Source organism: Tympanuchus pallidicinctus, unplaced genomic scaffold, assembly GCF_026119805.1.
Source record: "Tympanuchus pallidicinctus isolate F22 unplaced genomic scaffold, pur_lepc_1.0 scaffold6, whole genome shotgun sequence".
Taxonomy (NCBI): domain Eukaryota; kingdom Metazoa; phylum Chordata; class Aves; order Galliformes; family Phasianidae; genus Tympanuchus; species Tympanuchus pallidicinctus.
The window spans coordinates 32,155,255-32,168,965 of record NW_026294780.1 but is presented as its reverse complement, the minus strand read 5'-3'; positions in this window follow the sequence as shown (position 1 = coordinate 32,168,965).

Here is a 13,711-nt window from a genome sequence, read left to right as displayed (position 1 = left end):
CATATTTTTGGGGTTTCTCCTTCACAACGAAAATAACTACTCCAGGGACAGATTAACTTTCTGAGATCCATAGTTATGTGTTCACTGAAATGCCTTCCTATCTCTTCCTGATTCAATTTAAGAAAATCAGCTATTTGAGTGAACATTACCTACTAAGTCCTTCCCTTTGTTTTTGCTTAAACAGCTCAGCTTCTGGTCTTAAGCTTCTAGAAATTCCATCCGGCTCTCCAACGTTCATTAAAATAAACAGTGCCTATTTTAGACGTTCTGACGTCTCTCTGCTGAAACAAAAGGGTAGATTGTCTGCTACCAGAGACACCTGGAAGGTGCACAGAGTACAAAGGCCAGGATTCAAAAGAGTTCTCAGTGTATTCAACAAGCAATTACTTCTGCTTGTGATAGGAGACTGTCAGCTTCAAACACAAGGCATTCTTTGGGAAGATTAGTCCAAATTACATTTTATTACATTGGCCTGCTTGGACGGCCTAAACTTCATCTAGTTCTTATTCTAATGGAATTCAATCAAGGGTATTAATATATTGTTTATGACATGTTTGGAGTTCTTGTGTTATCAGCATACATTCATGAGAGGAGCTTCAAACAGTATCAGATAACAGTGAGCTGGATGTTGGATGTTGTACAGCACAGGGGATTTTATCATCTTGTTGAACCAGTGGCAGTGATTAAATTAAACTGTCTGAACAAAGCTTTTGCATGTCAGGCTGTTGAATGGCAAAATGAAAGAGTGACACACTTCAAAGATCAAGGAAAGACGGAGCTAGAAAACCATAGTTATGTAACTTTTTACTTGTTATACTGAATAACTGAACCAGCGGCTGCAGAGCTTTTACTAGCAAATAGCCAGAGCAAAACACTGTATGCTATCAAGAATTAATTTACTACATATGCATGCCAGAATGCATACAAAGTTCTTAAATGGCTGTTACTTCTCTGATTTCAGTGAGCACCACATTGAACCTTACAAGTTTTTTTTCTGCCATACTTTTGAAAAACATCCAGAAAATATGATTTATACCAATTCCCCGTACTACTTAGTTTTCATATTTGTGGGGTCCTAAGGCACAATTCTTACCTGGATTCTAAAATGAGTAGTACCAAATTTCATCATTTCATAGACACCAGCAGGCTTGTTTGTGGGAGCAAATTTTGTTCATAAGTAAGAAAGTTACAATAGCTAGATCCTGAACTCTTGAAATATGTGATCTTTAAGAACTTGTATTGCCATAAAAATGAAATAAAATAAAATATTGCTAATGGAAATCTGGTTGAAAGAAAAAAAAATAGAAGATTGACCTATGTAACATCCTTCCACAGAGTCTGATTTCTGAAAGAAACTACTTTAGACAAATCTCATTTAGATAAGTGAGAGCTTTTAATGCATACAGCATGACTTACACTACAGCATGCAACCTGCTGATATTTTTGGTATGAACTCAGGTATCTTCCGTCCACCAAATCTTTCATATACTAATGCTGGTAGCATCTCATCTATTAAACTGCAGTCTCCACAAGCATGTTTTTCTTTTAAAATTTCACATAAGAGAGTCTTAGATTTCAAATAAAAGGGCTGATCCAGAAAGCAATTTCTGTCACCAGATTTAGTTGAACCTTTGTTGAGGACAGATAAGGTATTAGATAGGTATTCTCTCTTTTTTTTTTAATATTCATTACATCAAATTTTAAGAAACATCAGAACGATTTTATCTTATTCTGTGTGGAATCCAGAGTAGGTCTTGAACTTGTTCAGTGTGCTAATGTAATACAAATTATCATTTCTTATCAATAATAATTTCATCCCATTACTTTACTTTGCACATTTAAACAAGCTTTAATATGCTCTCTGCATAAATAAATAAATTTTCTGTATTTATACAGCAAGATTAATTTGTTTTCATGTGCAAAAATGAAAGCATCCTTATTTTTTAACAGTGCTGTGACTTAAAACTCATCTTCTTCAAAACTTGTAGTGTTTTCATTTGATAGTAATATTGTTCCTTCTTGTAGAGCCATAGTGCAATGACATCCATTAACATTCAAAACCAGAGAACACTTTCAAATTCAAATCCACTTGAGATGGTACAGTAGCAGAAATGGAGCCTCAGGGAAAGAATGTTCAGAATAAACAGAGAGCCAAGCTATTAGAATATTCCACTGTGTGCATCAGTTTTTAAAATTGGTGGTACATATGTGTGCATACATGTTTGTATTTCGTTCCAGCCCTATGAATAAATGAAGATGTAATATTTTTGGCAAACAGGTAAGTATTAGATATTTCTGTGCACTGCAGTCTATGCAGTAGTACAGTGATGTCTGATTATCTGGTACATTTTAAAGCACACATATGTGTGTGCTTATTAATGAAAGAATATACAATAACTTTCCAGAGATGTCTGTTCATATTAGACATTCCAAGAATTTCAGGCTATGACTCTATATACGTACATACATATATTTATAAATATATATATATACAGGTAATCCTTTCTCTTTCAGTCTTCCTCTATTTTCATCATTAACAGCATGATTTATGAGGTGACTTAATAGCCAATAGCATGAAATGTTGTACTTGCCTAGAAACTGTGATTAATTTGCTTTGCAAAAAGTACACAGTGCACATTCACTACTTATGAGACATGGGCAATCTAACCAAAACAACGTAACCATTTTATTAAAGTTATATCTCAATTCATTTTTTCATATAACTAAAACTAAAATAAGCATAAGGATGTTGGTTTTAGCATCAAGCAAGTTTCTAAAGTCTGCTAAGACGAACAACATTATAGATGAAGGAAGAAGCCCTTTGCTTTAATTTCGGTTCTGCTACTAGAGAAGGCCAAAACATGGATCTCATTATTCATGCGCATATTCATATAAGACAAGGAGAATGTGACCCAGGTTGTATACTAAGTTATTACAACCTCTGTGTTTTTCAATCTATATCATAGAGTAAAATATGGATGGCATTATGTACACAGGCAACGTGTATTTGTTATTGTGTATAAGAATATGATAAGAATATGTATTTATGCGTTAAGCCTTGGATTTTTTTAATTTTGCTTGCTTAACATATGTGTAATTCACTAGAAAGCCAAGTGAAAATATTAATACTGGAGAATTTCCTCTGGTGTCTTTTAATCACTGTGTGACTTACTGACATTTTCTGAATCAGAAGTTAGTAGTATAAAGTCCTCACCCATGGACAGTTGTACACACAACCAGTCCAACTGTGCTCAGCAAAATGTTATGTCAATAATGGCAGTTGTCTCTGTGAGAAGGGAATTTATCAGATCAACAGTAGAAGGACGTGTCCAATTTAATCTAGATAATCAGCAGATTAATATTTGAATGGTCTGTAACAGTAGTCTAAAACAAGTCTCAGTGTGCCCCAAAAATGTATCCTCATCAATAAACAAATCTGCTTAATGCAACCAGCTCAGCAGTAGACCTCACTATGGCAAAAGGAACATTAAACGGGGCAAATATTCAACTTAACTATCTACAGAGGTATTGCTAGCATGTAGAAAATGGGTCTCCATTCTGAGCTACTCATGTGTGGGAATTCTTCAGCTCATAGGGAGAAAATACATATACTTAAATATACGTAAGCTAAGGTTGTAACACAAAGCAGGAAAAAGTTGAATATTTTCATGAGCCATATGTGCCTGAAATAATCCACTAATGGTCTTTCAATCACTCGTTCTTTATGATCATCCTCTCTTAAATAGGTTCACTTTGAATAGCAGTAGTTTAATAAAGCTGTTATCAACACTGAAATTCGTATTTGCTTTCCTGTAGATATTAAATAGAAATGTCGTGTTTCAATGGTATTGCTCATGGAAATATTTCAGTTTTATGGAAAATTCTATTTGGGCTTTGTCCCCTTTATTGATAAGGACTTCCAAACCCTGTACAGAGCATGGGGACAATTGCTTGGAAATTCCTTTTGTTATCATGCTATTTCACACAAAGTCAGGCTGACACAGGCATAAGCAGTCATGTTTTTCCTATGTGCTGATCTATTTATTTAAGCCAGAATCTTCATGAATGTACTTCAAGCTACAACAAAAGTAGTGGAATCCTGCTTGTCTATAAAAGCTTCATTTAGAAGAGCACTCACAACATGACTTTGTGCAGTTAGAGGACACATTACTTCAGCTAGAATATCTGTTCCCTCTCCTAATATCTAGGAATGTATTAATTATTCTTAAACACAGCTATTAGAAGTGTTAATATAAGGCAAAGATAAAGGTAATTTAGATTGTGCAAAAGGAGTGAGGCAATATTTTACTATCTAAAGTATATGCTTGTGTTAATGCTTGTGGTCAGAATCCATCATCATGCATCAATGCATGCCAGGTCGTATAGGAAGGAAGCACTACTCTAACTGCCAGCCATAGCATGGATCAAAAGACCAGAGTGATATGCTAATTTGGTTTAAGATGAATAAGCATGTCAGTTGCAGCATTTTATGTAAAACAGAACTTGTGAAGTTTTACAATCAGGTAGACACCAGAAAGGAATTACAATAATCCACCTTGGAGGTGACAGAAGTACTATATGGATTAGCATTTCAGCTGTGGCTTGAGAAAATATTATCCTCAACCCAGAAACAGCAAGCACATAAATGAGTAAAAAATGTAGGGAGAATGGCATGTAAATGACCACTGAAGAACACAAAGAATAAGAGTACTGTGATTATCTGTGACAAGGAATACAGGGAAAAATGCAGCTATGAACAAGAACGCTAGGAATACAATGAATATATGTGGTTTTACCTCCATCATATCTGAAACACCTCTGCACCTTTATCTGAAGGCCTTTATTCATCAGTGCATTTAAACTGGCAATTTGATATATATCCAGGAGAGACAGAAAATTCTAGCCAGTTCCTATCAAGAGGGGATACCTCCTATTCCTAGAACATGGACGTGAGAAGTGTTAGTTCCCAAATTCTCCCAAATGCCTTCAGATAGTTGCTACGGTTCCAAAAGGAGTTTGGGACCTATATGTTTTCCTGATGCAAATAATGAGGGATTTTTTAAATTTTTTTTTTAATGCATCACTTGATGGTATATTCTAATAAAATTTGTTGTCTCTTTATGTGACAATTACCATCTACAACAGATCTACAATAGGAAATGTGGTAAAATCAGTATAGAGTGTAACAAGGTTGCTTACTTAAAAAAATATAAAGTTACATAGAAAGCCAGTGAACGTGGATTTGAAATGCATATGAATAAGTTCACAGAACTAATTGAAGTATTTGTTTAATATTCCATTTTAAACATTTGCTCTCTAGGAACAGATGTGGTTACGCACTGGAACAGGTTGCCCAGGAGGCTGTGGATGCCCCATCCCTGGAGGCATTCAAGGCCAGCCTGGATGTGACTCTGGGCAGCCTGGTCTGGTGGTTGGTGACCCTGCACATAGCAGGGGGTTGAAACTGGATGATCATTGTGGCCCTTTTCAACCCAGGCCATTCTATAATTCTATGAATCTGACAGCATTGGTTAGTCCTTCATCCTCAGGTGAGGGAAATGGCACTTCATGCTGCTCACAAGGGAATTATTGACTTTACTTTAAAGCTTGAAGCTTAAGGTAAAGGCATTTATATCAACATTCTTGTGCTTTGTTTTGTATGAGCCTAGTGTCAATGCAACAAATAACATTTCCCCAGGGAATTATGCTAGAGATGGTATGAGTGTAATTGAAACCATTATAGGAATATAATGTATGAAGTACATAGGTCATGCATTCTGATAAATATGGATATAATTTCTTTTTGCTTCACTGGGATAGGTTATACCTGGACAGGTGTTTTATGGGCACATTCCCCATGAAACCGATTATCCTTACTCTAGTGAACGCCAACAGGTATTTTAATTGAGAAAATATTATCACACATTCAGTGTCAAGTAGTTTAATGGTGTTTAACCAGGTGCTAAATAAGTGTCAAATGCTAAGATTCACAGTTCTAATATGTATGTTGCAAAATAATGATTAAGTAGGTATGTTTCACATGTACACAGCCAATAATAATTTTTGTGCTGAGTAGAAAATAAATAAATTAGGCTTAAGTGTACAAAATCCAAACAAGTGGAGCAATCCCATCTTTCCTAACACATGAAAATAATTTTGTGAGAAATATGCAAACCCCATCAAAGTAGCATATATAGTTGCAATGATATTCAATACATTCTTGTAAGTTTTAAGCTTTGTAGTAATTTACAGGAACTAGCAGCTTGAGATCTAAATTAATGTGAGATTTGTACAAGCTCCGTTACACAGCTATGTACTTCTACTGTGGTTGTCTGTCAGATCTGTGTCTTGCTATTCCTGTCCATGCTTTAGATTTGAATTGGCTTGAACTTCACCAGAACCTGCACTGCATTAAAATAAATTTATCGCCCCTCTCTTTTTCTTCTTGAAAGCATAATAGATGTCTCAACTGTTCTGATGCAAATCGGCAAATAACAGAACATTCTTCCCTTCAGGTTTTGAAGTTCAGGACCCATAAAGTGCTGCTAGGCTGTGTTGGAACTGCTTAAACATCTTAAACTCCAAAGAATGACTTTTACTTTCCAAAAATATTTTGGATAACTGAAGAATGTCATAACCCCAGTCACCACATAAGGCTGTGTGTTTCTTGTGTGTTTTGTTGTCTGTGTGAATGTTTAGCTTGTTAATGAGCAAAAGCTTTAGACTGCTGCAACGTCTGTGAGAAAATACTGAGCTTGTGTCAGATTTGGACAAGGGATAGGCTATACTCCTACAAGGTAAAAATAAGCAAGTAACAACTAAGTATATCTTTCAAGGCCTATTTTTACATAGTCTCCTCTAGACAAAAGAATCAGCAAGACATTTGCGACAGTGCCATCTGGTGACTCCCAGTACTGTCAGCCATAATCATAGGATTTATTTTCAACATAGGATTTATTTTCAACAGTTACAAGTTTGCATCACAAAACATACCCAAAATAATTAGGGATGACTTTCTTCTGATTTTAATTACTCAAAAAAAAGGCAAAAAATAGATGGTGTCTTGATGTTGATTGTTGGCTTGGGGTTTGGGAAGTGTTCCAGTTATTTTCAATATTTACAAACAGCAGTCAAAAGAACGATGCAAAAGTATTAAAAAGTAAAACCATTAAAATATTACATCGTATATTATACATATACTCATGTGTGTGTACTTGGAAGTGCAAAAGAGCTATTTATGCTAAGTGAAGGAAAATAGTTGGACAAAGGTACACTTAAGCAAATCATCTTTAGTACTGCATATTCTAAAACCTTCATTAATAGGATAAATCTTGAATTAGCACTAATATTATACTATTCTTTCAGAATGGAAATTGTGGTGACCCAAGTAAGTGAAGGATGGTAAGCATCACAAAAAATATAGGGAAAATTAATGGAAAAGCTAATAAGCTGATGGGATTCAATTAATACAAAATTAAAGGTATGAATATAATTAACGATGGTCAACATGGTTTTGCAGAAAATAGGTCTTGTTAAATAAAACTTATTTCATTCTTTGATGGGATTATTAATTTGGCTTATGAAGTAAAAAGCATACTTTTGGACTTCTGTAGGGAGTTTGAACTCTGCTACAGCCCTCCTCTGCCTTCTCCTAAATGGCCTAAAAATTTCAGTAAAAACTCCTTTCACAGGATTAAGAAATAGGTAAATCTTCCACGAGAAAGGATAGGCCTTGTATGTAAGCACATTGTGGCCATATCATACAATGCAAGATCATACAATGCAAGAGCATCTATCCTGATTTTAGCAGGGCACTGTTAGGTTCAGTAGATGGCCTGACACTTTTTATTTACAGCAATTTAAAAAAAATTGTTGATAGAGTTCATATATTGCATGAAAGCTCGCAGAATGATAAAGACAAGACAGACAGACAGAGGGATTTTGAACTGATCAGTAAGGTAGACCGAAGTCTACCATTCTAACACAACTACACCACCACCCCCCCGCCACTCCCCCCCCCCAAAAAAAAACAAAAAACCAAAGAACTCACAAAACTAGGAACAAGCTGGGCCATATGTGAAAAGTGAAGGACCATGTTCTGCAAATCAGTGTCTTCAGGAAGGATTTAAAGGCTCAGTGAGAACATATAAATTCAAAGGGAATCGAGAGTGTGATACAGGAGCAAAATAATGAATAGAGCTGAACGATCTTATCTCCACACACAGCACAGGTGAAACTGCTGTCAACCTAAGGGAGAGCAAAAATAAGACAATCTGGAGGGAAGACCAAAATGAACACTAGAGAGAAGAAAAATGCTTTTACAGAAAGGAAAATCGTTTCAGCTTATCAAAAAGAAGATAGAGTGTTGTCTTGATTATAATAGCTCCCTCAGGAGAAAAGCCCACAAACTAAAGAGTTCTTTAGTTGAGAAGGAAAAAGCATAGCAAGCAGCTGTGTACTGAGCACAAGACAAATACATTAAAACAAGAAGTAAAGCACAAAGTTTAATAGTGGAGGTGATTAACTATGGAACAAACCAACAAAGGAAACAGTGAATACACTATCTCTATTAATGTCTTCAACTCAAGAATAAATGTCTTTTTGGATATGCTTTATCTAAACACAAGTTATTGAACTCAATAGCGAGGCTGTTGGGTGAAATTCAAAGGCTTGTGAAATACAGGAAGTTAGAGTAGATGATCTAATGGGAATATTTGCAAAGACTAATCTTAGCCTCAGGATACTAGTCTCCTTGGGTTACCTCTTCAGTCAATAGAGAGTTTTCTTTAGAGAGCAATTCAGAGAAGAATAACTTCAGAGCTCTGATTCTCCCCTCTCCACTGAGAGCTTGCCTCTCCATTGGCAAGAGAGGAAATCAGAGGTTTAAGGAAAAAAACTGTTTTCTTCACTAAAGTGTAACCACTCTACAACTGTAATTATAAAATTACAATATATTACATGCTTGGGGAAGGGCTTAGTGGGCTAAGTGGAAAGTGGGGTGTCTCTCCACTAATTAACCCTTGATAACTCAGTCTGCTCACGTGTGCCTATGCAGGAGCTACAGTTTGTCCCAGAGATTTTATCACCAATACAGTGAAGGTGAGGATTACAATAACATTTATTTAATCCTTTATCCTTATTTAATCCTTATTTAATCATTTATTTATCCCTGAATAATGTACTCTAGGAGACCTCCATCCTTCCTCCATTCCTCTCTCATTTTGGAGACCATGGAACTGGAAAGAGATGCAGAACAGTATTTGGTGGAAAGCAAAAAGCTCCCGGCCACATGGAAATTGGGAGGGTGCCTCCACTTGCTGTTCCTTTTTACTACTGGAAATGGTAGGAATTGCCTCAGTTCTTAGCTAACAGTCTAATGTGACTATTCATTTTGCACTTTTAGACTGTGATGCTACTACAGTATTCAAACCAGTAAATTCAAAGCAGAACATTCAAACCAGACACTAAGACACTTTGTGCAGCCTCTGTTATTCTGAAAGGAAAAGGTAAGCCATCACAGATTTGCTATGCTGAAAACACTCTCTGTTGTGGCTATTTTAATACCAACGTATCCTATTTCAGTAAAAGTTAAATGCATAACACAACATTTCAAGTGCCTAAGCCTCACTTCTCACTTTTGTGGGCCAAAAGCATACAATCAATAAGCACGCATATTTTAATTCTTCCTTCAAGATTTAAAATGTTTTCAAAAATAAATCAAAAGGTTAAATTACACCAATCCTTCATTATACTGAAAATTGATCCTAAGATACTCTTTATTAGAATCCACGCAAAATCAACAAAGGAGTATTTTACAACACTGTAGCAGCGGTTGCAAATGTTTGTCTGCCATCTAGTGGAATGTACGGGAGTTTTCAGCAACGTTTGTACTTTCCCTCCTGCTTTATGTTTTGTGAATGTTGGATGTTCTTCAAAAAAAGTTACAGAAGTAAGCATGGAAAGCAGGAATAACAATAGTTTTCTTGTCATAATATTCTTAGGCAACAAACTTCAGTTGCTTCAGCCACCTCTGTAAATATAAAATAATGTAATGCATTAGGATGTGTCAGTTGATTATCACAGAAGCCAACAAAGGAAAAAGATGAATATGGTGAAAGTGCAAAGCAGTTTTTCCTTTTTTTTTTTTTTTTTTTTCCTCTGAGATTCTGCTCTAGAAATATTTGGCCAAACCTGAACCTAAAACAGAGGCCAAACATGACTCATATATCTAGTATTTGACTCAACATAGGACAGTCATAACAAAAAGCAAACAAAATTTGCATTTTTATAACAATCCCTGATATTTATATGATGCCTCCCCACAAAAATGGAAATCACATTCCAATCCGTTTGATACCTAAATTGTTCACTGTAACAGCCTAAATCCATTTCGGAGGTACAGAAATACAGGAGTTTATGCACCAGGCCACTGAGCAGATTTGGCCATGCATAACACTGTGCAGCTCTAACAGTCTCTCTAGAAGTTGTGTTCTTATTAGGTCCATTCAAAATAAAATTCTATCAAAACTGTTTCCAGAAGAAATATGAGTTGTCAGCAAAACTTATGGAATGATGCCTGATCTTGAGAAAATACTGCAGAAACGACTGCTGAAAAATTGGAAACCAGTGAAGCTCCTCAAATGAGAAACTTAAATTGGAGAGCTGCAGATCGAGCTGGCATGAAATCCAGTTGACAAAACAGAAACAGGAGGACAAGACATCGAAGAATAAACTATGATAAAACTATTCTGAATTAAAATCTTTGACACTGTATTACTTTTTTTAATTTTAATTATTGCTATTTTTAAAAATATTTATATATATATTTTTACGTCAGTGAAAAAAAGCACCGTATTTTAACTAGAGTGCTTTCCCACTTTCAAGCTAGATCTGCCCTAACAAAATAATTTCATTGTCCTCCGTTCAGTCTCACGTAAGATGAACAATGTCCATATCCACCTGTAATTTAAGTCTTGTATGACTGTTTCACTAACTTTAATAAAACCTCACATGGTGTAAGTTAATGCTGAATCTGGGCTCAGCATGTCTGAAAATGGAATGGTCGTTGCAAAGTCGCTTAACTAGAGCAGACAGACAGGTGCTGATTGACAAAAACTGGCAGCTTTATTACTACTGTCATTCTTACAGTGAAATGCATAGCCTGAGATACTGTACTAAAAATAAAGGCCAGGTTACCAGACTGCATATATGGCATTCTGTCTTCCATGTGAACACAGTTGTCACAGCATGTAGGACTAAATAACCATGCATGTAACTTGGTGAGTCGCTCCTAAGTTTCACTGGTTTCAGACAAACAGTGAAGCTAAACAAAACATTCATTTCTCAATTGGAAAAGCAATTGAATGTGAAAAAAAAACCCTGAGTTTTACTTCAGTTTGTATCCCCGATCTGCTAGAGACTAACTAGACTTCTTTCTCTATGGCCCAAGGAACATTTGTCCAGATGTTTTTTGATTATATCTTTATCTTAAAATATGTTAAGCTAGTGTAAGATTTAATGAGGTATTGGAAGGGGAATCAAACTTAGACTACAGTATTTTCAAGTGATTAATATTTTTCCCTAATGTTTTTCTTACAGCATTTATAACATATCTATGGTCTTTAGTTTAACTTGTAAAGTCTGGACTTTTCCACAGCTCTAAATCAGAAATAGTATATAGCAATCTGCTGCTCACCACATAATTTGAGTTTGATGCAGGCTCTCTGGTCATTGGAATTAGCCTATTTCTCTGCATTTGATTAGCTGAGCCCTCTCAAAATTTTATTTTGTTGGTTCACAATAACATCGTAGGGTTTGGAAGGGATCTCTGGAGATCATTGTGTCCAATCCCTCCATTAATGCAAGTTTCCTAAAGCAGGTTGCACTGAAAATGTCTGCAACTATAAACTGGCTTGGGAACAAAGCTGGAGTGTACCAAGCAGGTCTCTTAGGAGACAAGAATGAATGTTACCAGAAAGTTTTCTGGAGCTTGAAGAAGAATGAAGCCAGAGGTGATGATTTCAGCTAGTAACCTCACAAACCACTTGCATTGACAGGGGTGTGTGATGGGACATCTGCATCACGGTAGTGATGGCAGGGGTGGCCAGAAGCCCCTTTGTCCCCCTACAGCCATCCTCAAGGCTAAAGTAAAGCCATCCAGTCAAAGACATTTTAGTGCAGCCACTCTGGGCCTGTGTCTAACCTCACTTACCTTCAGTAGGCCTGGCCTTGTTGTATCCTCAGCCTACCACTGTCTGCTTGGAGATGCCTGATGCCCAGGGCTGCCCCCATGCCCCTGCAGCCCACACTGCTCCTGGCAGCCAAACCCTGCCTTTGATGAGAGCCTCTGCAGTCACCTGCTGTGCCCTGACACTGCTTCAGCATTATTGAGTGTTTAATAAACAGTTGTGTTCAATTAAAAAAAATAAATCTACTGCTGAACTTGCTGATGCTGGGGATGAGGAGAAAGGAAACATGACCAGCTATGAACCTTAGTCCCTTTTTCCCTCATCTTCGTTATATAGGAACCCATCACTCACTTCAAACATGACAATTTTGGATCTGTTATGCAGGTCAAATATAATAAAATCAGGCTGGGTTATCCCTCACCATCCTGCAGCCTCCTCACCATCCTGCAGTCTGCTCCCTTTTCCCATTGGCTCAGCGGTCATCCTCAGCTCTTTCCATCAGAAATCGCAGTATGACCACTTGTCTCCTCCTCGATTCCTCTCTTTTCTATCTTCAGAGAAAATTAGCTATGAGCATTCAATTCACATCCACTGATCTCTTCCAACAGCTTTTGGAGATCCATTTTCATGCATCTCCTTACATGTAACAAATCAGAGGTGAAGAAATAGGAATACCGTGATAATAAAAGTGCTCAAACTCAACATATCCAAGATTGCCAGCTCAAATTTTTAACAGGTGGTGGTGCTTTGTTTTTATCAGGTAACATTTAAATTCTTAGAAACTAGGCTTCCATTTATCTTACTGACAGAAACACTGCTGATATTTATCCTCTATGTTCCTAATTTTCATCATATTTTCACGGAGCTCTTTTTTACTGCCCTTCATAGATAGTGAAGTCAAAAGGAACTGCTACAGCCAATATGGCCTCCCGGAAAAAATAATCAGAGACTTATCCCCAGAAACTGCACTAAAGGCATGACTTTTAGAAACATTCTTAATTTCATTTTAGTAATATCAAGCAGTAGCCAGCTTGCCATTTGTCTAGTACAGAATCATGGAATCACCAAGGTTGGAAAAGACCCATAAGATCATCCAGACCAACCACTCACGTATCACCAATAGTTCTCACTCAACCACGTCCCTCAACACAATGTCCAAACATTGCTTGCACATCTCCAGGTTCGGTGACTCCACCACCTCCCTGTGCAGCCCATTCCAGCACCTGACCACTTTTCAGAAAAGCAGTATTTCCTGATGTCCAGCCTGAATCTCCCCTGGTGCAACTTGAGGTCATTCCCTGCAGTCCTATCCCTGTTACATGAGAGAAGAGGCCGACCCCCACTTTACCACAACCTCCTTTCAGGTAGTTATAGAGCGATGAAGTCTCCTCTGAGCTCCCTCTTCTCCAGACTGAACAATCCCAGCTCCCTCAGCCACTCCCTATAAGACCTGTGCTCCAAACCCCTCACAGCTTTGTTGCCCTTCTCTGGACACAGTCCAGGGCCTCAATGTCTTTCTTGTA